Genomic DNA, 27,455 nt, shown 5'->3' with positions numbered 1-27,455 from the left:
AAGACAGGAAGAAAGTAAAGGAAAGAAGGAGAAAGAAAGAGAAACGAAAGGAAGAAGAAGAAGGAAGAAAAGAAAGAGAAGAAAGAAAAAAGGAAGAAAGAAAAAGTAAAGCAAAAGAAAAAAAAAGACAGAAAGAAAGAAGAAAAAAAGAAAAAGAAATATAGGAAAGGAAATGAAATGTAAGGAAAGGAAGAAAAGGGCAGCAATACAACAGAAGACAGGAAAGAAAAAAGAAAGAAAAAAGAAAGAAGAAGAAAGAAGAAAAAAAGAGAAGAAAGAAAGAAAGAAGGAAGAAAGAGGGACAGAATGAGAGACAGAAAGAAAGAGAAGGAAAAAGAATGAGAAAGAAGGAAAGGAAGAGAAATAAAATAGAGAAAGAAAGAAGAAAGAAAGAAAGAAAGAAAGAAAGAAAAAGAAAGAAAGAAAGAAAGAAAAGAAAAGAAAGAAAGAAAGAAAGAAAAAGAAAGAAAAAGAAAGAAAGAAAAGAAAAGAAAGAAGAAAGAAAGAAAGAAGAAGAAAGGAAAGAAGAAAGAAAGAAAGAAAGGAAAGAAAAGAAAAGGAGAAGAAAAGAAAGGAAAGGAAAGAAAAAAGGAAAGAAAGAAAGGAAAGAAAAGAAAGAAAGAAAGAAAGGAACGAAAGAAAGGAAGGAAGAAAGGAAAGGAAGATAAGGAAAGGAAAGAAAGAAAGGAAGAAAGGAAGAAAAAAGGAAGAAAGAAAGGAAGAAAGAAGAAGAAAAGAAAGGAAAGAAAGAAAGAAGAAAGAAAAAAAGAAAGAAAGAAAGAACAGAAAGAACAGAAAGAAAAAGAAAGAACAAAGAAATGAAAGAAAGAAAGCAAAGAAAGAGAAGAAAGAAAAGATAAGAAAAAGAAAAGAATAGATAAAAAGAAAGAAAGAAAGAAAGAAAGAAAGAAAGAAAGAAAAGAGAAGGAGAAGGAAGAAAGAAAAGAAAGAAAAAAGAAAGAAAGAAAGAAAGAGAAAGAGAAGAAGAAAGAAAAAAAAAAGAAAGAGAAAGAAAAGAAAGAAAGAAAAAGAAAGAAAGAAAGAGAAAGAAAGAAAGAAAGAAAGAAAGAAAGAAAAGAAAGAAAGAAAGAAAGAAAGAAAGAAAGAAAAAGACAAGAAAGAAGAAAGAAAAGCAAAGAAAGAAAGAAAGAAAGAAAGAGAGAGAAGGAATATCTGGTATATCAAAGTGTAACTATTCCACTTACAAATAGTCTGTGGCAAGTTTCAGTCTGAAGCTGGAAACAGAGTGTACAGATGAAGGAGGCAGTTTATCGAAGACAAAGAAGTGAGGGTATAATTTCTACTGGCAAGAGAAAACTGAAGTTATTCATAATTTTCCACCCCTCCACACTTCCAAAAAACATGGAGAATTCTCAGAAATCTTTATGGGTTAGTTTTTCTCCTACTCTAGATAATTTGGTCTTTGTGTGTGTAAAGAAAAATAGTTCTGTCTTAAAAGTTCAATACCTTTTATTTCAAAATGTGAGTATTCCTGCCTTAATTAACCCCTATTATTACTTCCATTTTGAGCTATATGATTATCGTAGAATGTTTCAGGTTGGAAGGGAATTTTGAAATCATTCAGTTCCAGCCCCTCTGCTATAGGCAAGGACAACTCTAGACCAGGTAGCTCAAAGCCCCATCCAGCCCAGGATATATTTATATATAATATATTTATTTATATATTTATAACAAAGGAGTGCAGAGGATTGGGGCTACTTAAAGCAAGGAGTCAAGTTTAGTTATGCAAAGGGAGTCTGTAAAAAATAAACTACTAAAATTATTCAGCACCCTACTGAATGGGCTTTGTGACTATGTTACAGCTGGATTAATTACTGACGGCAAGAGTTAATTATGGAAGCAGACTAATAAAGTGTTGGGCAGACAAACCACTAACTTCTGAGCTTAAGCTTGGATGATCTGAAAGATAATATATTTCCTATTCTGAGTACAGTAAATGAGATCTGTCACATACAGAAAGGTATTTTCTAAAAGCTTATTAAAAACTTGCTGTTTTAATAGTAATTAGGAGTAGAAAAACCTTAATACTGTTTTTCAGTACACTAATGTTGATAGAAAAACTGATAGAAAAGGCTCTATAATGACTAAATCAAGTATTTCTTTCTCTACGTTCTCCTACGTTATTGATAACTAAATCATTTCGAACACCACAATGGACAAACCTGTTGTAATGAATAACTGTCTACTGATATATCCTTAGAGTCTCTAATTGATCTTTGGCATTAACTAGTTAGTTCTAATTGTAGGTGATTGAAAATATTGCAACAAAAGTATTTTGCTAGAAAGAAGTCACTGTGATAACTTATAGAATATATAAGCTATCTGGAAAGTTTTCTGCCACTTTTCTGTCTGTTTTAAGGATGCCACTTTACATTGCATGAGGTCAAATCAAAGTGCAGCAAGATAGATTTTTCCACAAACCTGTTGCAAATATGTCATACAACATGGCTGAATATACTGGTGGTATTAATAAATAATAATAATAATAATAATAATAATAATAATAATAATAATAATAATAATAATAATAATAATAATAATAATAATAATAAAAAATAACAACACAAAAAACCAAACCAAACCAAACCAGAACAAAACAAGAAAAAACACACAGAAAGACAAGAGAAGAAATCATGAGTTTGATTCTGAAAAACAGAAGGAGTGACAGAGTTTGTTGATATATTTGCTAGAAAAGTAAGAAGGAAATCATTATGTAGGAAACTGTTTGCTCTTTCTTAATGCTGTGTTCAAGGAAGAAAGGTTCTGATGCTATCCTGTTCTTCTACAAAGATGATAATAGCAAGAAATGCACAGTTCAAACAATTTCTCCTGCTAACAATAAACTGACATTGATATGAAGCTGTCTGATCACTGGAGTAATGCTGAACAACTGTTTTGTTTTATCCTGGAGAAATAAATTTTTGAACTTTAACTTCCTAGGCCCTGAAGCAGGCACACATATTTCCACATGTAATTCATAATCATAAAACTTGGTGATGGATGAATGAATTGAAACTCATCAGGAATTCTAAGTCAACAGCACTACCTTTGTAAAACACAAAGCTAGACTGATATGAGGACTTGATATGAAAAAAATAAATCAGAACAAATATTTAATTTGACACTTGTAGTCACTTTTCCATTTATAGAATGTCTTAAAATCACAATTTCTTTAGATTTATTAATTATTCCAAAATATTTATGAAATTGTATATTACACGAAACAAAAGAATCAGAGGACAGACATTTTTGGTTCATGGCTACTCTACACATCTGAAATCTCATCAAGAAAGCTGTTTTAGCTTGCTTATTCAAAGAGAGGTGAATGGAGATACAAGCATCTGTGAGCCAACAGAATCCTTTTTACACCTTTCTAGAATGATCAACAGTTCTGAATAGTGCAGTTATTTGTGGGCTAGGATTGTTTGCCTGCTGATACCAATAACTAAGCAGAAAAATATACATGAAACAGATAACAGTTTAGAAACTGTTATGATTTCTGAGTGCATACAGGCAATCCAGTGAAATAGACTTAATGTTTCATATTTAAATTATCCTACAGAAAATAATATAATTTAAAATAATATTAGAGCTATGACAGCTGTGGAGATAACAGAGTTAGAAGCCTGATCAGTGTAATTTACTTGCATTTACAAAGCTCTCAGCCTGCTCTTTGCTTATAATTGGTCACTCAGATTTGCTATCTAGGACACTTTCCCTGTGCTTCCTGTCAAAATATCTACTGATAAGTCAAGCTCTTAGCAGCTTAATACTGCAACAACCAGGCTTACATTTTCTGTTTTACGCTAATTCATTGCAGGCTCCTCTGCTCACAGAATTTTTTTTAACCGTTGAGGAAATCCAAACTCAAAATGAGGGGAAGTAATTTGTAATTATGGATAAAAACGTGCATAAATTTAACCTTGTGCAAATTAACTGGAAATATCAAGCAATAGAACACTCCTCCATCATAATACACAGTTCAGCGAAAAAATGCTCTTAGTTTAAGAGTAGTTTTAGAGAATAACCTCCTGGGTTGTATTTCTAAAGAAAAGCTGAGTTAGTTTGCCACACTGTCTTGTCAAATGAAGATTTCATGTCCTCAAACAGTGTTACAAAACAAAAGACATAAAAGAATACTGAACAATGACATCCAACTGTTCGTTTGTAATTCTAGCTTCTGTACAAGATCACTTTTCTTTCCAGTTTTAAGTGTTTGTTTCATTGGTAGGAGAAAAAGCAGTTTATAGAGAGACTGCTTGCACAGACTAAGGTTATTGTAGATAATACAACAAACATTTACTTTTTGATAAAAAAGTCATCTTCATAAAAACTTTGCTTAATTTACAGTTTTGCAAAGAATTTTAGAAATTTCTTTTTATAGATATTGTGGGTTACTAAGCACAAATGACAAAAAAAAAATAAAAATTGAACAGATGTTCTTGTTGGTTCTTGTTATTTAGTTTTATTCATGCACATAGGCATATTTGAGTTATCCTGGATATATTCTGTGATAGAACATGGATTGGATTTTGTCAGAAGAGCAAATTTGAAAACACCTTTAAAAGAGAGAAAACTCTTCCACAGACTATAACCATGACTTACGGCCCTTTTCACCAGCTGTATTTGAGCCTTACACTCCTTTCCAACTCCTTAAGGAGACTTCTGAGCTTAAGTAACATAAATTAAATGGTTACTATGTTGTCACACCTGTTCAGTGAGAAAACAAACATACGTATATCCAATTAATTATACTTGATTTTGCAAATAAATTTCCTTGACTCCTTCTCTGTCCTTTTGCCTAAATTAGATCCTCCTGTCTTTTGTGATTCATACATTATAAAACTAAAATGCATATCTATTTTCAAATCACCATGCTAACTCTTAGAGGTTTACCAACATTAAATCACAAATGCACATAGCATAGTAATGCATCAAATTGAAACGTGCAAAGAAAAGGGGATGGTTCTGAATTAAAATATATTTGTCAGAATTAGAATCTCCTACAGCCTTTAAGAAGAAACACTGCTTATCAGTGTGTTGTGTTTCTTTATAAAAATAACACAAAATCAACGGTTTGTTGGACAGTGCATGTCTTATGCATCTTTTTGAATTAAAATGCTTATGAATTCAAACAAACAAAAATAAAAAGCACATGCAAAACAGATATAGTAAGAGAGCCGTGCAAGCAGTTTTTTTCTTCAGTCCTGATTAAAAATATATGTTATATCAGGAACCCTCAGATATTACCAGCTTTACAGCCTGGAATCAAATGAGCTTCCGCTAATCTTTTATGAAGTATCCTTTTTCATGATGCCAAGTCCCCCATGATTTAAGGAGCTTCTGAAACACATGCTGCTAGTCCAAAAGGCATCACAGGCACAAAGCTGAAAACAAGGACCTTAAGTCCCCCCTTGAGAATCTCAGCCTTATTGACTGTATTAAACAGATCAAGAGGCTTCTCTCATATCCATGAATTTCCCTGGTGGTTTCATGCTGTCTTAAGCCAGAGCTTTCTAACTGATTCATTTCCACTTAACAATTACAAAAAATTGATAACAAAGCAAGAACTATCTTTGGAAAATTGTTCAGAGCGAAAAAAAATTATTCACCTCCTTTATAGCATGTTGGAACAGATCCAGACTACGTTAAATGGCAGTTAAATGCTGTAATCAGTTTCTATTAAAAGCATCAACACAACAACTAAAAGCATTAAACATGTACTCATTAAGGTTTCATTTTTTGTAATCCTTAGGCCTCTTTTAAAAGAACTAAGATTTTTATCCCCGAGTATGAATGTTTCTGAGACAATTCAGGCCTACTAGCTTGGAAGGAATACATAATTTTAGTTAGTTTATTTTGCAGAGTTTACTAAAAAAATATGTTGCTTTTGTTTTTGGAATAAGCAACGATTTCTTACATCACATCATATATATATTATATATGGACTAGACAAGGTAATTGTAGAGATTACTTCTGCATTTAAAATCTGCCTTAAGAAATACATAATGCAAGTTCCCGTGGAATGTCATGACAGCTACATGAGCAGTAAACTTTTGTTACCTTTAGCATATTCTTTATTTCGCCTTATTAACCATGTCTACTATACTGTGTGCCCCGGTGTTGCAGTGGTAGGAATGCCGCTTTGCAACACCGGGGCCTGGGTTTGAATCCCCCTGTGGCGCAAATGGTAGAAGTGCCGCTCTGCTACACAGGAGACTCAAATCCTGGGGTTTGGACTCGATGATCTCTAAGGTCTCTTCCAACCCGCACGAGACTATGATACTATGATACTATGAAAACTGTAGCCTATGTTTTTTTGTGGAAGTCAACAGAAAAGCTCTATAGCCAAAGGCAATTTTAGGAGTTAAGGATTTTCTAACAAGTTCAGGCACATTAAGGAGCATTTAAAACAACCCTAAAATGTCACAAACATTCTTCCATTCAAATGCAGCATCACAGCCCACAGGTAAATAAGTCTGTTCTCTAACTTAGTGAAGCTGGAAGGATATTTCAGGTTGCTTTTACCACCAAAACTGTATTGCTTCTAACCTTCCATTATTTTGTAGAATTTCAATTTATTTTTTTTAATTTATTTTTTAAAATTTATTTTTATTTTAAAGGCTTGTTATTTTTCATGATGGCAGATTACTGCAACTGCGGAAAATTTTCTCCAACAGAGATACTTCATTGCATGTTGTAGGGTCCTCACTCTGAAAATCTAGATCAGATGCTTGGCCACAGTTGGCCATGTTTCTTTTGAATGCTTTCCCAATAGAAGGTCTGGACATAAGTACAGTGTAGTACTGGGGTGCAGTGAGATCCCACTTACATGTTTAATGGACTTGAGTAGATTACACATTATTATTCTTTGAGAAAAAAGCATGTAAGACAAGTGTATTTCAGAATTCCTAGTTAAAAGTAGCAATTTAAGATGTATCTGGAAATCAGCTTACAGCCAGCTGTGTCAAGCAGGAACATTCTGAAGATGTAGTTGTATTGTAGCTATCTAACCTTGAGATGACTAAGGTAAAAATAAGAGGGCAAAATTCTTATCTAGAATAAAAATGATGACTTGGAATTCTTCAAGAACAGCAAGCAGCATTTTTGGCAATGGCCATTTCCCACATCTCTGGATCTAACAAGAACTCCAGATTTCAAGCCTTGACCAAAGGTGATAGGAATAAACTATGGAATAGAGATACTGATATCATTTCTTGCAGCAGTTTATCTTACCCTAGAAGACATAGGTTGTATTGTCCTTTAAGACTTTTTTTGAAGTCATCAGACTTTTGGCAGCAAATAAAGAATCTTGCTTGTCCCTGCATTACAAGTAACTAAAATGACCAATATGAGAGGCACATGTTAAAACACCAGCAAAGAAACTATGCAATTCCAGAAGCCCAATATTTTTCATACAAGAATTATGTTGTATCCTACAAGAATCAATATTTGTATGCATAATATTTCTGAAATTAGGGGGAAAAAAAATCGAAACAACTCAATGTGATAAAATATGGATTAAAATTTGAAGGTAGTCTAAGTTCCTTGATTGTGCATATTCTCTCAGGATTCTATAGAAATACCACTAAATAATAAATAGCAAGACTAAATAATATATTGCCCGGGTGCCCAGAAATCAGGATCAATTTAATCATCAAAAATAATTCATAGTTCTTTTCAATTCCAACATTGTCATTGTAATGTTCCAATATTTTGTCTTTCCAATTAATATGGGATGGGGAAGGAGAAATTTCCATTACAAAGTTCTCCACTGTCTTGCTTGATCCAAGGTACTCCTAATTTATAAAATCACATATTGTGTCAGACTTTTTCAACAAAACACAGGCACTGATAAAGGGGAAGAGAAAGATAAAGAACTAAGACAAAAATATGTGGGCCCAGCACTAACTGGTACAGCCTGGCACAAATTAATTGACTTCTTTCTGTATCTGTCTGAGGAACTGAATATTTCAAAAATGATGCTGTTTTTATCTTTGTTGGTAACAGAATTTAGGCAGCCTGGATCACAGCTGTGTATTGCCTATATAAGTGCATTTGTTTTAAGTAGTAGTAGTAGTTCATACATGTGACTGGGTAAAGGTCTATATAGTTACACAGCAGTGTAACAACAATCAGAGGATTGACTGTTCTGAAGAAGCGAACCCTGTGGTTATAAGTTCATCAAGTCATTTTTCTCATCATACATTCTCACCTTCTATGCAGTTAAAATGCAATTTCTTCTGTTCATGGCACTCAGAGATGAACACTGGTATTTTGTTAGAAGTAACTATTTCTATAAACTAGGAACATATGAAGCTCAAATAAAAAACAAAACAAAACAAAACAAAGCAGAACAAAAAATCCCTCTGCACACACAGTATGGCAACAATAGAAATTACGCGTGTACATTAAAAGAATGACTAAGCTAAGGAAACGAAGGCTTCCATTTTCCTCTCAGTTATTTCTACTTCCATTAATGGAAAGCTACATGAGGCCTTAAGAGAGAAAATGCATTGTATTAAACAGAAAATATGTTCATTATCAACTGTAATATTTGAAAAATAATTGTGGCATGCAATTTTCTTTGCTGAACACGTTCTCACATGCATTCTGCAAGCAACAAGTGCTTTATTAAAGGAAAAAGAAAAGTTAAAAGCACCAATCACACAGTTAAAGCAACAAAAACCTATTTAGGCATTTAGTTCTCCCTGTTTTGACAGGTGTTAAGTGTTGAAACACTTGTATGCATCCGAGTTTCAGTAGTTACTGAGCACTCCACTTGCTCAAAAAATACCTCAGAATTTTTGCCTAATTGATCCACAAAACGCATGTATAAGCATAACTTTGTAGACAGAATAACTGTAACATAAATAAATGACTTGCATTATACACAGTCACACAGCAAGTACAGAATTGAATCTAAATACCAGATTACACTTCACCATGCACATATTTTTATACACAGTACAGCCCTGTTGTCATTTTGACATAAACCAAAACAATACTTGCAAAGGACCTGATGGCATCTTCCCTGTTTCAAGCAATATGTAACTACAGCAGATTGAAATGTTAAGGAATTTCATAATGTGTCTAATTACATAAGTAAAAAAACATAAAGATTCATTTACAACTTGATTTTGTTGGATTTGGGATTTCGAAATTGAAGCACACAGTTTTAAAGATCTCCTTCTGAGTTTTTGTTTTGTGTTTGTGCACATTACAGTAATTACATTCCATTTTTATTATTTGAGACTTTATATTTCACATTCTTTAGTGCAATTAGCAGAAAGGGGTGAGTTTTCTCAGTGAGTAAGTAAATAAGCTGATAGAGAAGATTACTCCTGAAGAGAAGAAGAAAAGAGAGAAGTGATTCTGGGAGTACAGTTCTCTTTCTAAACAAGGGAACTGGTGATCAGTAGAGCTAATAAAAAAAAAATGCAGTTATGAAGCAAATAGTTTTGATCATATTTCTGAAGAGTTTGCTCTAAAATTTATAGCAACAACAAAGAGAATGTCATAAAACTGAAGAGCAAGTTAGTTGGAGCAAAGAGAATGAAAATATTTCTTAAACAACAAATTCTAGAAAATGGAAGTGGTATGTAGCACTGCAGCAGTCTGTTGAAACAGCTCAGCTAGTAGATTGCCTAGCAGATTATAGGGGTGACTACAACCCTTAGAACACAGGTCAGCATAGATTGTAAAACCAGACTGAATGGTTAATAATTCAATCCATGCCCAGTCCACTAATGCCATGAGCAGACTGATAAAGGTCTCCAAGACATGTGGCTTCTTGTCAGCACAGTTATGTCAGTCCCATAGTGATCATAATACTATGACTGTAGTAAGGGCATGCATGCTTCCTTTTGTAATATAAACATTCTCATTTTCTGGTAATTAAATTATTAGCATCAAGCCATACATGCAAAAGGATTAAATAACTGAGCCAAAAATATGCATAGAAATATCTTCCAAATCTTCCATATATTTTCAGGCCCATCCAAATGTTGAAAATTTCAAGTCTCAGTCTTTTGCTTAGTCAACACAAGCATAACAGGAATGCTGATCAAAAAAAAAAAAAAAAGGATAGGGGCTGATCACTGAATGACACAGGTAAGCTGTCAGAGACCTTCACCAAAGACAAAGCAGTTATACCAAACTGCACTTCAGACACAGAGCCTGTTTTAAGTGCTATAACTAAGCACAAAATTCCTGATAGAATTTTTTCTATACTAAAATAAGGTAAAAATAAGGTACCTTTGTTTGTAACACATGCTAGTTTGTTATGAAATATTTTTGATATAGGACTGTCCAAAAATAGCAGAGATTCTGGTGGATGAAATGACTGACGGGGCAAAGTATAAGAACAGGGCTAAAAACGTTTTCTGTTTTATATTCCACTATGTCACAAGCCAGGCAAGCTACGTTATCTTTGAGCAGTACCAATGAGCATATTTAAGAGGTTAGTAATTTCTGTACATGATCTTTAATGCCGTGGATGTCCTTTACAGCACTTCAGTGAGATAAGGCCATCATTTCTGATGGCCTTAACATCAGATTAACGTTAACAGATTAACGTCCAGAAGCAAAGGTACATACCTTAAAGGGGATTCATGGTAATTTAAGTAAAAACACTTCATAAAATCTCAAGAAGATTGTGTCTAACTTAAAATATTCTCCTCAAGAATGACCAGAACAAGATGTATTGGCAAAGAAAGACAATGCAATGCATGTAATACAATGCATGTAATAAAGATATTTTCCCAGAGAATATACTCAATTCATCGCCCTCAGTCTGAACTGTGATGTGGAAATCTCCGAGGTCCATAATTACAAGTGTCATTATCTACTTAAATTTTGAACTTCAATGTTATCTAAGCACCTCAATTAGGCTACATATGAAATGACTCTAAATTGGTGGAATGGTTACTTGCCTAAATCACATTACAGCTTATACACAAGGTTAAGTAGCAACCAAAGTACCCCAATCTCAGCTGTGGGCATTTTGATAGATAATCTTATGTCACATAAACTGTATTCCAGTACACCAAATCAACACCTCAAGGAGGAAGATATCTCTATGCATTAATTTTGAAAGTACCTTTCTTCTAACATCAAAAAGAATTTGGAATGCAGAAGAAATTTTGGATTATTGATTTCTCTTTTATTTTTTTGTATTTTGACATCTTAAGGGACCCCAAAAATGCAGGGTTTGTTGTTGTTGTTGTTTGTTTTTGTTTTTAATTGATAGCTAAGTTAATCAAACAAGTCAAATACTGTATGAATTACACGTAATTACCAAGGATGCTTAAAGAACTGGGAGTGTTTTAAGATCTATGATCATCAACTGCCTTTGAGTTCTTAAACTTCATTCCTTATAATTTTACTGATCGACACTTTCTAATGGTGAAAAGTACACGACAGTGAATGCCATCATAAAGTAATATGTTTGCCTATTCACTGTGTAATCCACCCAGGCTGCTCCTTTAGTGTTGTGCTTACTAGGTGAGAGAAGGACCTTGCAAGAGTTGTCAAATGTGAAATCAAAGTGGAACGTTTCTAATAAGTAGTACTTCTAAAGTTTTATGATATATGCAGAGCTGTCAAGTGAGCAGAAAAGCTTGATCTTCTGTCATAAATTTCTGTAAAATATTTACTAAATTAGGGCCCACTTATTCTTTTGACAAGATTTAAGGCTATACTTACTTCAAAATTCAAGATTTTGATGATAATTTTTCATGTTTTATTTAAGAAAGCAAATATACTGTGCTCTTTACAAGCTGCATATCATAAATCACCATCTATCTTATCACATGTAGAAGAATAATTAGCTCAAAGGAACAAAAAATGATTGTAGAAGGTGATTTCTCAGGCAGTTTCAGCCTCATTACCACAAAAGCTAGGATTACTTGAATTGGAAATAAATAGGGGAAATACATGGTCATATCGCCTCTTTTAATGTATGCTGCAGTTTAAAAAGATCTTAGTCTTCCCTGAGGCAAATTAATTGTATGGAATATGTGCTGCTGTTTTTGGTACAAAGGGCAAGGTAATGTAGTAATATTTTACAACTGTCAGATAGTGTTGTGCTGTAAGGGGCAAGAGCAATTTAATGCAATGCCATTTATTTATAATGTAAACCTGAAACTCCATCCACCGAGCTATAAACTTGTATTTTGCTGGATATACAGTCTATTTCCCTAGACTACTAAAGCTATTAAAATCTGAAGACTAGGTTATTGATATGGAAACCTGTTGCTGAGTCCTTTTGATCTACCTAGCTCTTTTGCACATATAGTCTGCAGGTCTTCAGTATTTGCTTCTTTTTAGGCATCATATTTTACTTAAGCTCTCTATACAGTCAATATTTGTCTTATTGATGATGCAATAGAAAATATAGTTTAATAGCCAAATAGGTGAGAAATTCTTACATGGTATAAACTGATCTATCTTCAAAATCAGGACCTTCTCAGTGACCCTGCATGTTTTAAGAAAATGGTCAGATATACTTTCGCAAGACAAAGTTTCACCTATAGCAGAATCTGGCATGTAACTCTTGTCACTAAATTAAAACAGTTTGTACTAGGTAGTACCTAGAAACTATGAATAAGGCCAAGAAAAGTATGTTCCTGCAGTTTGTCAATAATTTAAGCTACACAATACATATACTGAAATATTACAAAATACATATATTTTAATATTATCTCTCCCTTCAAAACAAATGGTTAGAGAAAATTATTCAAGCACCACAGAGAAATGGAGATGAATTCAGATCTCTGTTTTTGATGGGTCTAATATAACTGTGCCCACTGATGGTAATCTGCAGTTGAAATAAATCACATGCTGTTATGGTTAACTAGAAGAGTACTTGAGTACTTGTGTTTTCACTAGAACCTTAGTGTGTGTCGTTACAATAAATCATACTTTATAGTCAACTAGAAAAGTACTTCTACTCACTAGAAACTTAGAAATTACTACTTCTATAATTTTATTTCTCATGGTAAATACACAAGAGAAATAAATAAATAAATAAATAAATAAATAAATAAACAAACAAACAAAGTCTGGGTACACTTATTTAAAACTACCTTTCTAAATTGGAAGTAGTAACATATGCATTTATTGAGTGAGAAAAAATATTTTTATTAATCATAGTATAAAGACTGTTCCCACGATCTTAAGCATATCACAGACAACTAAGCCTTTTTTGCTGTTCTTACAGCTGATTCTTGTGGATAGTATTCATCAAAAAATTGTTCAAAAAAAAAAAAAAAGTTGGAAATACCAGCTTGATGAGACTGACAAATACACTGATAATTGAGCCCAAACTATCAATTATATCTACCTTGGATAATTTAGGTGATGGACAGTCCTCAGATTCAACTGGACTCTGTATTACTTCTCTGCATAGAGCAAGTGTAGATAAGAACTGCAGGGTGATAAATAAAGCATATATTTTTTATCTTTCTTTTTCTTCCACTAAGAACTGTTTCCTGTTTAAGCCTGAACTTAACTGAACATCTTGGACTAAATTAATTGTTGGTCTTGGGTTATTAAAATGGAAGGAAGGAGGGAAGGAGGGAAGGAGGGAAGGAGGGAAGGAGGGAAGGAACTTTTCTCAAATCCTTCCAGTAGCAATTTGTTTGATAATCCATCTGTCTGATAAGTACTGGGTGGGTTTACCTGCCAAGTATTGTAGCTTTTCTCCTCTACCCTCATATCCATTATAACTTTATGTGCTCTATTATAAATCAGAAGTTATGCCACCTACCAAGTATACAGATATCAAACCACTAAGAAACAGGCTGTGAGCCAGGCCTGGTCATCAAGTCCTGCACTTCTCCAAAACAAGCAAAATTTAAAGCTTTTCCATTGTTAGTCTTATAGTTTTCTTGATGTCTAAAATTAAACATCATTCTCCAAAAGTAATAGTTGTGAAACTCTATTTTTGTACTAGATTAGCACTTGTCTAAGTAAAAGAAAGCCTGACAACTTCCAGTCAATGTACCTGAGACTCTAAATCCGATGCCTTAATTAGTCACCAGCAGAGCAGGTATGTTAAAAAGGACAAGTCATATCTACTCGCATTAAGTTACACCACCAGCTAATAATATATACAGGTAGCACCAGTTGAAATGGGGAACAAAGAAAAGAAAAAAAAAAAAAAATTATCAGGGATCTCAACCTGTGGGCTAATTTCTTCAGCTGAAGGGTAGATTCCAACACCTTCTCTGTAAGAAGAGCGAATAGACTAACATGTTTGGGAGATTTGTTTCTTTTTTAAGAGTGTAGAGCCAAAAATCCAGTATTCCCATTTTTGGGGGCTTCAGAATTTTTAGGAAGATTTAATTTAATATTTCAGTGAATACAGTAACATAAGGGGTAGGTCTGCTTGGTAATCAGACTTCTAAAACTCAAAGAGATTTTGCCTCTGTAATAAAGATCATGAGGTGTAAAAGTAAATGTAAATGTAAATGTAAAGTAAATGATACAAGTATGAAACATTCAACATTAAGCATTCATTGAGACAAAACAAAGAAACAAACAAAACTAGCCATGCTGAAACACTTTTTTTGAGTCTTTTCTACAGATGGGTAGCATATTCTTAAAGAGTCAGGAAGTTAAAGCCGCTTTTGTTTCAATAGAAAATGAATGAGTACATGCATTCTTAATTTTATTTGTGAATGTAATAGCTCTGTAATCTTAAAATTCACAAAAATAAAAAAAATCAACTATTTAATAAAAACAACTCAATTTGCATTATATTTTTAAAGACTAAACACATCTGCATTCCATCACATTTCATTTTGTATACAAAGAAAGACAATAATAAAGAAAAAACTAACAATTTAAGATTACTGTCTAATTCTGAGGAACAGTTGAGATCTCTCAGTACTTTGATACTTTATAAATCAAGTCACTCATAATGCTTCATGAGAAATTTCAAGGGCACAGTAAAAGAGAATTAAATTATCAAGTAATGTTCTTGCTTGTTCTTATATTTACATTTACCTGGATGAATGTAATGTATTTGAAGAGGAGGGAGACAAAGGAGAGGGGGGAAAGAGAGCCATACATCACACTAATGCAAAGTCTGTGAAAAATTTGTCCTTCATGCTGTGACTGGACACTGTCAAGGATGTTACAACTTTTTTATCTTCATCTAAGCAAAGCTGCAGTATTTAGTAACTCCAGTTTTCTCTAGTTACAATATTTTTCCAATTTACATTTATGAGGAAAAGGAGGAAACCAATTCACCTGTTAAAAGGAATAACCTCTAAACAATAACCTCCAGAATCTGATGTATTGGTTCTCTTATGTTTCCCCAGATGGCAAAGCAGCGAAACAGAACTGAGAACACCCAGAGGCTGTTACGGTGGCTTCTCAGTGGAGAATTTCAGGAATAAGCTTACACTGTCATTGTCCATGATATTACTTAGGTTCCTTTTACGTTAGATGCATAAAAATTCTCCTGTGAAACTCATGAGAAATCAGATTTAAAATAGACTGTAGTCATGACTGAAGAGCTGTCAGTGAAGCCCTTAGTCTTAGTTCAGTACTGTAGAGTGGGAGCTCAGTCTCAGATTGAAATCTCAGTGATGTAGAACAGAACAGCACTCTTCAGCATACTGGACAGTGAGATTATGACAAATCCTTGATGTTTTTCTGTTGCAGCAAGAAGTTAAACTTAATTTAATTTCAAGAAAATTTCCTCTGTGAGAACTTAATCTTATTTTCATTAGCATTAAGCCTATCATGGTATAGAACTATAATAGAAGTTCTGTTCCTGAGAATACACCTTGTGTTCTTAAAAATGTGAATAATCATGCACTGTTTGTTCCCTTGAAAATCAAGATGAATTTTTCATCATATATACTCCAATTTTCCAAATAGCAAAAGGAACCAAAATGAAATTAAGCTAAAGTAAAAAATAAAAACCTTTGCAAAGACAGTATACAGAGTTAATTTTTCCTCTACTCACATTATTTCCTACTGTTTCTTTCTAGTATTGTTTCCTTTGTCATTTCATGTCAACAGCTCTGTCCATTTCAAGGGCAGGGATGCTGTTTTATGCCTGCTGCACCACAGAAATCTCATCCATATGGACTGTCCCACAGTGACCCCTATGGGCTCCTAAAAAGGCTTTGCAATCCACATACAGTCCTTTAACAGCTATTCTGATACCTTCTAGACCTTTCTAGGTCCATAATCCTCATAGATAATGGGAGAAAAAGGACTTTTATAAATAACTACAGCATTCCTACAAATAAAGAATATCACAGTATCACACAGTATCACAGTCTCATGCAGGTTGGAAGGGACCTTAGAGTTCATCGAGTCCAACCCACAGGATTCGAGCCTCCTGTGTAGCAGAGCAGCACTTCTACCACTTGCGCCATAGGGGGGATTCGAACTTGGGTCCTCCGGTGTTGCAACGCGGCATCCCTACCACTGCGCCACTGGGGCACACAATATGGAGATTTTATCTTCATATGCATCCTTTTCCCCTAGAATCAACATGATCAATGCATCTGCTAACAAACCTGAAACTCCCTGTTTTTTGTTTTCCATCTAACGACGCAAGGAGGATAATAGCAAAAGTGAAATCATTTGGACATTACACACTTGATCATTCTTTTTTTCTGGACAGAACTGTTCTGCTGCTTTAAGCAAAACCCATTAAAATGTGGGAAAAGGACCAAAACTATACCATATATCTTGTGAAAACATTCTAGGGAATGTATATTTTTAAAAGGCTTTTTCATTAAGATAGGATCACTTTTAATTGAAGCATCAATGTTCAGTATATTTTCATATCTAAATTTTAATGTGGAACATCACCTTTGAAAATGGAACATATTATTGCCAAGTACCAAAACATGCAGTAGAGGAACTACTGAAGGATTTGATAATTAACTGCAGAACTTATAGAACCTGGGACTTGTATGGTTTAGATCATTCTCCCCTTAGTCATACCACCTTATGGGCGAGGCAGGATTACTATGGTCTTTACCTTTATTAATTTCTTCTTAATTCTTCTCAAGATCACAATTAGACACCTATTTCCTAGTGTATACAACATTTTTAGCCCCGTTTAATAACCTTTATTAACAGAATGTAGAGGTTCTGTTTGCACTGTGTTCTTTGTGATGCTCAGCATTTAAAAATAACAACAACAAAAAACCACAAAGAAAACCTGAAATTTTGCCTTTATATTTCATTGTGTAAAGGCAAGCTTTTCAGTACAGCATAGAAAATAATTAAATGTTGATGTTTTAAGTTTAGAAATAATATTTATCTATCCTGAAAATCTGTCTACGAAACTCAAAATAACAGTTACACCAGCCAGAACAGATGAATAGGAGTCTTGTATAAGGGATACGAGACCAATTTTGTATGAAGCATCAATAATTTTTAATTTCCCCTCTGTATACACATCAGATACACATGCAGATGTACAACACAGGCTTCAAAGTAGTACAGAATGGCCTTCCTCTTACTGCAGCAGAAGTAAAAACATAAAAAACAAAACTCACCAAAAGCAGCCATTCTCTCATCCTTTCCTGACCAAATTTCTTACTCTAAGAATCATACAAGCATTGGCCTCAAGAAATCCTTTTGCTGAAGAAGTAAATTCACAAGACATGAAAGTCTGTATGAATGCAGACTACTAGAAATTCAGAATTTCCAGTTTGAGTTCTGGAACAGTACCACTGAAATCCTTGCTCAACACTTCTGCAGTCCAACTATTCTTATCTAAGACTTTATTTTCTATATATGCCTAGTTATGTCAAATTGCACTTACCACCATCAAGAAAATGTATCCTTTTAGAAACTAATATTGTTTGTGAATATTTAAAGAATTTTGTCATCCATTTACTTGATAGCTCACATAATATTAAATTTTAATATTGTAAATGTGTACCGTGTAAAAGGTAAACATTTTCTATACTTAGCTATTATAAATTTTGCTACCATGTTGACATCTAATTTTTATTTTTTTTTTATTTGATTTTAAACTCATGCTCTTCCATAATGCTACTTAGAAATCAGAATGTATCTGTTATCCCAGATCAGGACATTGACTAAAACAAATGAGGATGTTAAGTCTCCCGTGATTTAAACCAAATTATTCTTTCTCTGTAATTCAGAAACTTAGGTCTCAACTAAACTCTGTTTGAATTAATAAGTCAAAAATTTGTCCCTGAATCTCACTTCATGGTTGGAATTCTCCACTGTTACCTTTTGGAAAACTGTATACTCAAACATCATTTTTTTTACTGATTGTTTCGACCTTCTTAACAATGCAAGAATGATCTGAGATATGAAGATATAAATGCTAATCAGGCTGTAATATTATTGCACTAAGTCCTTGAATACTCTGCATTATTTCCAAAGTGTCACAGTGAAATCATAAAGGGATACAATAGGAGATGGCAAATGCATCAGCAAGAGAAGAAAAAACAGGAACTTTTTCTTCTAATACGTGAATGGTTGAATCCCATCGGTATATCTAAATAGTCTAAGAACTGGAACATGAAGTATATTCCTTACCAGCTTTATTAGATCTTTACTTAGGTAAAGATTTTTATGGTGCAACTAAGTACATCTGAACTTTCAATTGAATCACTGAAAGAGCCATGTGAAGTGATTTTTACACCTTAGTTATGTACGCCATCTCAATTTATTTCTGTAGCAGTTCAAGAATTGAAAATCCTAAATTTCTCTGAAAATAACAACAAAAAACATTTATGAGATTTCTGTTTCACAGTTTCTTTGACACAACCATTTTTGCACACCAGCAGAAATATTATATTTGTACACAGCATACACAGAACCTAAATGTATAGAAGTGATTCCGAAAGTAGTGCTTCCTAAATTTTCCATGAAAACAAAAATAGAAACAAATAACACAACAGTACTACTTGACAGAGCATTCTCAGCTACAAAACATGATTTTTCAGTGTTGTTGCCACCATGTACTTACTATGAGTTATTGTCAACAATGAACAAGAGCCTGCATGCCATGTTTGTAAAAATCTGCACCAGCCTGTGACACACAGTCATTGTCACCACTGCTAAAATGGCACCCACTACCTCACTGCCTTCACATTCACTGTTTCATCTCCATAAGTGTTGATCAAGCATCAATGAATATCAATGGATGCAGTTTTTTCTGTGTGGGGGAATTGAGTGTTACACCTTTGCTACACGTACATCCACATCAGACACAATTTTGCCAGACTGCCCCTCTGCTGCCATCTGTCACTCAGCAAAAAAATGTAATGGAATATTGGTGGGAAAGTTCAACTGTCATGCCACCAACAAACACCTCTGACATTGTGATCCAACAAAACAAAATAAGAGACATTACTTTCAAAGCAGCCCTTCTATTTAGCCTCCGCTGTGAAAAGATGCAGCTCCTAATACTTTCCATTATCCTGGCCAGTCCTAAGAGCCTTAACCCCAAAAATGCCTCCTCAAATATTTAGTATTTATACTTCATATCAATGGTCCACATTTTATTCAGAATGTGATAAGTTTTGCAAAGCACTGAATAATTTAAAAAAAAAAAAAAAAAAGATTTAATCTGCAGGTAGCAGACTGAAGTGATTTATTTAACTCTCCTATTGGAAGGTACACAGGGTCTCCTTTAACAAATTGGTGTGCTTTTTGTTTTGTTTTATTTTGATTTTATGAACAGGGAAACACCTCAGTGAAGTCTGAGAACTAACAGTCAGTTTCTTAATTTTGTTCTAAGTCTAGATATAGTATTTATCTTACATATATTTAATCATTGAGCTCATTATGAAGAACTATATAAAACTGTCTTACTGGATATTTAAGAGCTGAATCTTCCTTCTGTATTACCTTACTGTTTACAATAAAGAAATTTCATTTATTTGCCATGGCACACTCTATTTAATTTATGCTAATTATTATATATCTTTATTCTTATACAATTATTAGGAAACATTTTCTATTTCCACAGAATAAATTGAGTTTACCTCCACTTGCTTTAATAGATTTGTGCTGCACATACAGTGGTGGCACAGAAATGGGCTCACTGACACTCTGCAGATGCTTTCAAATATCTTCCTGTGTGGCATCACGACACAAGCAGAGCATGCAGTCTATATTTGGGACTGAAAAGCTTTTGTGATTTCTGCAGAAACTAGCTAAACTCATACTCACTACTGGCTTCCAGAGTGGCACAGACATTAGAGGCATGGAGTTCTAAAACATTGAAAATATTCAAAATAAAAAATGAAATAATATATGTGCATTTGCTAACTAATGGAGAGTTCTTTTAAGAATCAGACATGATTTTTCATAGAATCATAGAATCACCAAGGTTGGAAAAGAATTCTAAGATCATCCAGCCCAACCATCCACCTACCACTTATATTGCCCAACCAAACCATGTTCCTCAGTACAACATCCACAGGTTTCTTGAACACCTTCTGGGCTGGCAAATCCACCATTTCCCTGGGCAACCTGTTATAGCACCTGATGAATCTCTCTCTTGAAGTATTTCCTAATGTCCAACCTGAATCTCCTCTGATGCAATTTGAGGCCATTCCCTCTAGTACTATCTCTAGTTCCCCAGGAAGAGAGGCTGACCCTAACCTCGCCACAACGTCCCTTAAGGTTGTTGTAGAGAGCAATAAATTCTCCCCTGAACCTTCCTTTTCTCCATTCTAAACAGTCACAGTTCTCTCAGCCTTTCCTCAAGAGGCCTTTGCTCCAGACCCCTCATCAGCTTCACTGCCCTTTTCTGAACACACTCGGGGGCCTCAGTGCCTTTCTTGTAGTGAGAGGCCCAAAACTGAACACAGTACTCAAAGTGTGGCCTCACCAGGGCTGAGTTTGGAGGGATGTTCTCTTCCCTGCTCCTGTTGGCAACACTGGTTCTGATACATGCCTGGATGCCACTGACCTTCTTGGCCACCTGGGCACACTGGCTCATGTTCAGCTGAGCATCAATCAGTTCCCCCAGGTCCACTTCCTCTACACAGTCTTTCAGCCACTCTGCTCCAAGCCTGTAGCATTGCCTGGGATTGCTGTGGCAAAAATGCAGGACCCAGTGCTTGGTCTTGATGAACTTCATCTCACTGGCATTAGCCCAGTGATCCACCCTGTTCAGATTCCTCTGAAAGGCTTTCCTTCCCCCAGGTAAATCAATACTTCCTGCCAATTTAGTGTCACCTGCAAATTTACTGAGTCCCCTCATACAGGACATCAATAAAGATTCTGAACAGTACAGGTCTCCATACTTACCCCTTGGGAACACCACTCATGACCACTTGCCAGCTGGTTCACTCCATTCACCACCACCTTTTGGGTGGTCATCCAACTAGGTTTTTATCCAGCTAAAAGTCATAGACTGCCAGCTCTTCCAGGAGAATACTGTTTGAGACAGTGTCAAAAGCTTTGCTGAAGTCTAGATAGACTATGTCATCAGCCTTTATCTCATACACTAAACAGGTTGGTCAAGCAAAACCTGCCTTTCACGAACCCTTGCTGGCTAGCCCTGATCCCCTGGTTGTCCTGCACATGCTGAATGATATCCCTCAAGATGATCTGCTCCATAACCTTTCCAGGGACCAAGCTCAGGCTGACAGGCTTGTAGCTCCCTAGATCCTTCTTACGATCCTTCTTGTAGATTGGAGTCATGCTGGCAACCCTCCAATCTTCAGGGGCCTCCCCAGTTGACCGGGAACACTGATAGATGATGGAAAGTGGTTTAGATGTCACCTCTGCATGCTCCCTCAGCACCCTCAAGTGAATCCCATCTGGTCCCATGGAGTTCTGGCAGTCCAGGTGGAGTAGTAGGTCTCTAAATGTAATCCACCTTAAGCATGGGGGCATTATTCTGCTCCCTGTCCCAGATTTCCAGGTCAGAGTGTAGAGTGCCCTGAGGATAAACTGGTCTGGCTTTTAAGTACAGATGTAAAGAAGGCATGTTGTCTGGGAGGCAGCCTATATGTGAGCCGGTCTCCTGAATGGGCAGAGCTACTCCGCCCTCTTCACCCTCCCTGCTCATCTGCCCTGTACAAACCGCACCACCACTCCCTGTTTGTCTGACTGCCCACACAATCTTCTGTGCCACACCATGCCAAATTGTCTATCCTGTTCACTCTGCTCCTGAGTACTGTGCTTCCCAGTGCAAGGCTTTATACAAACAGGGAGTCATCCTATCAGTGCCCCGGCTCTGCCACTGGGACATCAGAATGCTGCTCTCTGACAGGGCTACCCCTCAACCAGCTGAGGCAATTCCCTGCTTTGGTGTGGAATGTGTCCACTCCAGAGCCAAGTATCTCACCAAAAAGCACAATAGAAACTCAATTTCTTCTACCATAGAAATTTTTCTGTTTACCAGTTTTGAATATATAAAACCAAAATCAAATCTGAGCAGGAATATCAAGGCTTCTTCTCAGCAGGAAAATAAGTAGCAAGTTACCAGAAGAGAGTAAAAGGCCCATAAACAATTATGGAACCACCAGATGCTCTGTAGGAAGTAGATATGTTGAGATATTACACTGGTTGTGAGGAATGCAGTTCAGGCCAGAAAAAGAACAAGACTACAAATTTTAATTAAAATATTCATTTTCTAGTAGAATGCAAATGAATGCATTTTGATTTTTCTCTTTTTTTCCAAGCAAAAGAAAAAAAAAATCTTACACGCTGAAAAGTTCCAAATTACCTGTAGGATTGTTCTGGTTTTGTTGCATATTCAAAGCAAAGGATGCTTGTGCATTTTATCTTCAAGTTTAATCAGATAAAGGGTTATAAAATGACATTTTTCACAGATACCAGCGTTATATCATTTAAAACAGATGGCTTGGCCTTGTCTGCCTGCCCCCATGCTGTTCTCACTCCTCCCCAATGGGACATGGGGGAGAAAATAAGATTGAAAAGCTCATGACTTGAGATAAAGACAGGGAGATCAGGAAGATCACTTGCCAATTACTATCACAGGCAGAGTAGACTATCTCATTGTCAATTAAATGTAGAACCAAGTGAGTGGGATGGTGAGAGCCTTCCTTCCCAGGCTGAGCTTTGTTCCTTCATTCCCAGCATGTCTACCTCCTCTTATGCCCTGGATGCTTCAAGTGAATGGAGAGTGGGGACTGTGATAAATCTGTAACAAACCTCTACTACTCTTCTTCACTTTTTCCCCAGCTCAAAAGTGGGCTCCCCATGGGCCCATCTTTCTGGACGCTTCCACCTTCCTCACCATGGGATCATTCATGGACTGCAGTGTGGATATCTTTTCTACTAGTCTACTAGACTCCATGGTCTGCAGTACCTGACGCACCTCCTTCCCTTTTTCTCTGACCCTCGTGCTCAAAGTACTGTTTCTTATGTGATTTTTTTCCATTCTACCCATGTGGTATTTTATGTTATCATAAATGTTTCCCTAAAGGCACCACCATCTTGGCTTTAGGACAAAGTCATGCCCTGTACTGGGGCCACTGGAGCCACCTGGAATGCAGCAGCTCCAGCCTCACCCCACAGAGGCATCCCCTGCTACCAAAACAAGTACAGTTCTCAAAAACATGTTAAATGTCTTGTGTTATAAAGAAAAATGTTTTTTTCCGTGGACTAATGCTAGACAAGAATGGCCTTTAGACCTGCCCCTATCATTAACAGATCCTCACTGAAAATAGGGAAGAGATAAGAAACTTAGCCTACATATAAAGCTGTTTAATAAAATCTTGTAACATTTTGACTGTTGTAAATAAATATTATGTCCACTACAGTTAGCAAAAAGTCATACAGAACTATGTATGTTTCCTGTCATTTCTTGAAGATTGATGATTTATCAAAGCCCTTTGTCCCATCAGTTGAGTCATAACTATGACTGAGAAGATAATATCAAGGAACACTATAAAACCTATAGGTACTTGGATAATGGGAAAAATTTTATATTTGGTCATTAATTTATGGACATCCAGAAATGCATTTTTACATTCAGTACTTTTTATTACAATCATAAAGTTGACCTATCATGAGATATTGGGAAATATTTTAAGTACAACTGGACAATTCTATTCTCTCTAGAAGTATCTTCATAACGCATGTCTTTATTATGTTTTATGGTATTAAGAGACAATATAGAAAAATATTTCAACTGCCTCAGATACTAGATAAAAGTGATACACTTTTCCCACTAATCTAAATTAACCTCTGTATTGAATGTGCTACTGGAACATATGAGAATACTTCCAGGGTCATCTACACTCCTAAATATTCATACAGTTTGTTATTAGACATCTCAGTTTTACTGGATGGATATCTTGCATTGTAGAGCAATAACAAATACAATTTTGTATGATAGGCTATGGAAAAACACAGAAAATGTCTAACAATAGAAACCTCAAAACAATTATGAAAAATAATTTGATTAAACATACTTTGAGCCCATGCTTCCCTAGAGAACAGCTTCCAACCTGAGGAGACAGGTAGTTTTCAGTCAGAACAAGATAATTTATAGTTATCTATGTCAAATCTTGAGACACGGTTCTATTTCTCTTTAAAAAAATTATTGGTCTAATTGCATATCACATTATTAATTTTCTGGGAACAAAGATGAAAATATCCACAGGGCAAACAACTCTCTGCAATTAATACCTCAGTCTTTTGCAGTTCTTCTCCAGGCAATACCTGCAGAATAAAACAACTGCTACAGTCCAAGTGACCTTGATGCTGTATAGACTCAGCCAGACATAACTGCTCTTTTGCAGCTGGAAAGCTTGGCTCTTTTTTTTTTTTTTTTTTTGCTAGAAAATATTTAGTTATTTGTGCAGCAGATTTTATGTGGAAATTGGCAGTTGGATGATCTGGACTGTGTTGCACAGACACACAAACAGAACATTTGTTCAAAAAAAAAAATATATATATATTTTGTGATCTTGGCTTTGCATAACTTTTGCATGGTGAATGAAAAATCAAACTGGGAAATCGATTCCTCTCCAGATGGAAACAGGAACCTCTGCTGCATGCATCCTTGCAAGGGTATCTTCAGCTGCGCCATATCAGTCTTTCCAAATTCCTGATCTGCTCTGCTCATAAAATCCATCTGGCCCATTGTCCTACATACCAGTTCCAGATATTGGCTACACAAAATCTCCTCTGCTTTTCCTATGTATGAAAGATTGGTCTACAATTTCTACTGACCATTTGCAAGTCTCTTATTTAAGTACATTTTTTTGGTTCTACAGCAAGTAAAGCCCGAGGGAAATTCTGGAAGGGACAGATTCTGCAGTTGGGATTGAAATCAACATATGTAGGCAGGTGACATTAGTACAGATAGAGCAGAGGAAATCTTCAAGACAGGCCATAACTCCCACTTCAAAGTTTCTGCACCAATTACTAAAATACTTTGTTTTGAAGGTCACTAGGAGCTCACTCAGTCATCTTGTCTCACATCCAATGTATTGTCAGTGCAGAAGTCTTGCTGAGGGAGTTTCTTAATACCCCAAGGAATCAATGATCTAAGTGAACAGAGCAAGTAATAGACACCATTCTTGATACTCAGCTACAAGGAAATATAACACACTAACTTCACAAACTTGAGTTTTGTATCTATAACTTAACTTCTACATCATATATGCTACAGTGGCAATGCTATATAAAATAGATTTGAAACACCACCAGTATTTTAAGTCTTACAAAAATAGATTGTAATTATTTTTCTAGAAGAGAAAAATAAAATAAAATGAAATTAAAAAAAAAAAAAAAGTTTAGATTTAATTCTCCATTCTAAAGAAACATTTAGCTCTCAGTTGTAGCAGGTCTTAAGGTTACGTAAATGAGTCCTCATATAAGTCCACACAGACTGTATATAGACTCTGAATAAAAATTTGCAAAAGATAATGCTCATGAAAGCACCTTTAGCTAAAAACTCAATCCTATCAAAATTTCTGTATCTTTAAATTTCTACAGATCGTATCAGTACAGATCTTTACTTCAGGTGGGAAGTATACATACAACAAAACAATACAAGAGACCATTTAATAATTGAATATACATTAACATAACAGTTAAAGAAAAAGAGATGGGAGTCATTAAAAGACAGGTAAATAATAGCAATTTTAAACTTTCCTAGACTAGCATTCATTATTAAATGTCTGTCTGATAACGGTTAGTTGTTATTATCAGTCATTATCATCACCAATATAAATTTAAAAGTACTAATTAAAATCATGAAATCATACCATAGAATGATTTGGGCTGGAAGGGACCTTTAAGATCATCTAGTTCCAAATTCCTGCTACAAGCAGAGATACCTCCACTTGGCTGGTTTGCTCAAAGCCTCATCCAGCCTGATCTCAAACTCTTCCACGGAGGGGACACTCACAAACTCTCTGGGCAACATGTTCCAGTGTCTCACCATCATCGCAGCAAATTATTTCTTTCTAATTTCCTTTCTAAATCTACCCTCTTCCAGTTTAAAATTATTTCCCCTCATTTTGTATCTACATGCCCTTCTAAAAAGTCCCTCCCCAGCTTTCCTGTAGGACCCCTTCAGGTACTGGAAGGCCAATATATGTTCCCCTCCAGAGCCTTCTCTTTTCTGGGCTGAAGAGCCTTAACGCTCTCAAGGTGTTCTCTTACAGAAGATGCTCCAGCCCTCTGCTCTGTATTCACCCCAAGAGCTTAATGACCTTCTTGTATTGGGGGCCCAGAACTGAATTCAGTCCTCCAGGAAAAGTCTCAAGAAAGCAGAGTAGAGGAGCAGGATCAGCTCCCTAAACCTGCTGGTCACACTTCTCTTGATGCAACCCAGGATATGGTTGGCCTATGTAAGCTGCAAGCTCACATTTCCAGCTCATGTTGAATATTTAATCAAGCAACTCCCCTGAATCCTTCTCCATAGGGCTGATCTCAAGCCATTCTTCATCCAGCCTGTATCTGTGCTTAGGATTGCCCCAACTCAGGTGCAACACCTTGCACTTGGCCTCGTTGAACTTAAAGAGTTTGGCACGGGCCCACCTCTCAAGACTGTCCAGGTCCCTCTGGATGGCATCCATTCCTCCTAGTATGTCAGGGCACCACTCAGCTTGGTGTCTGCAAACTTGCTGAAGGTATGCTTGATCCCATTGTCCATGTCACCTATAAAGGTGTTAAATAACACCAGTCCCAGCCCCAGTCTCTGAGGAATGCTACTCATTGCTGGTCTCCACCTGGAGATTGAACCATATACTACAACTCTTTGAGTGCACTCATCCAGCCAATTCCTTATCTACTGAGTAGTCCATACATCAAAACATTTTGGCAACCAGGATGTTGTACAGGATGGTGTCAAATGCTACAAGTCCAGGTAGATGATGTCAGTTGCTCTTCCTTTATCCACTGACACTGTAAATTCATCATAAAAAGCCAAGAAGTTTGTTAGGCATTATTCCCTTGCTGAAGCCATATTG

The sequence above is a fragment of the Coturnix japonica genome, chromosome 3 (genome assembly GCF_001577835.2).
Source record: "Coturnix japonica isolate 7356 chromosome 3, Coturnix japonica 2.1, whole genome shotgun sequence".
Classification (NCBI taxonomy): domain Eukaryota; kingdom Metazoa; phylum Chordata; class Aves; order Galliformes; family Phasianidae; genus Coturnix; species Coturnix japonica.
This window is presented reverse-complemented; position numbering follows the sequence as displayed.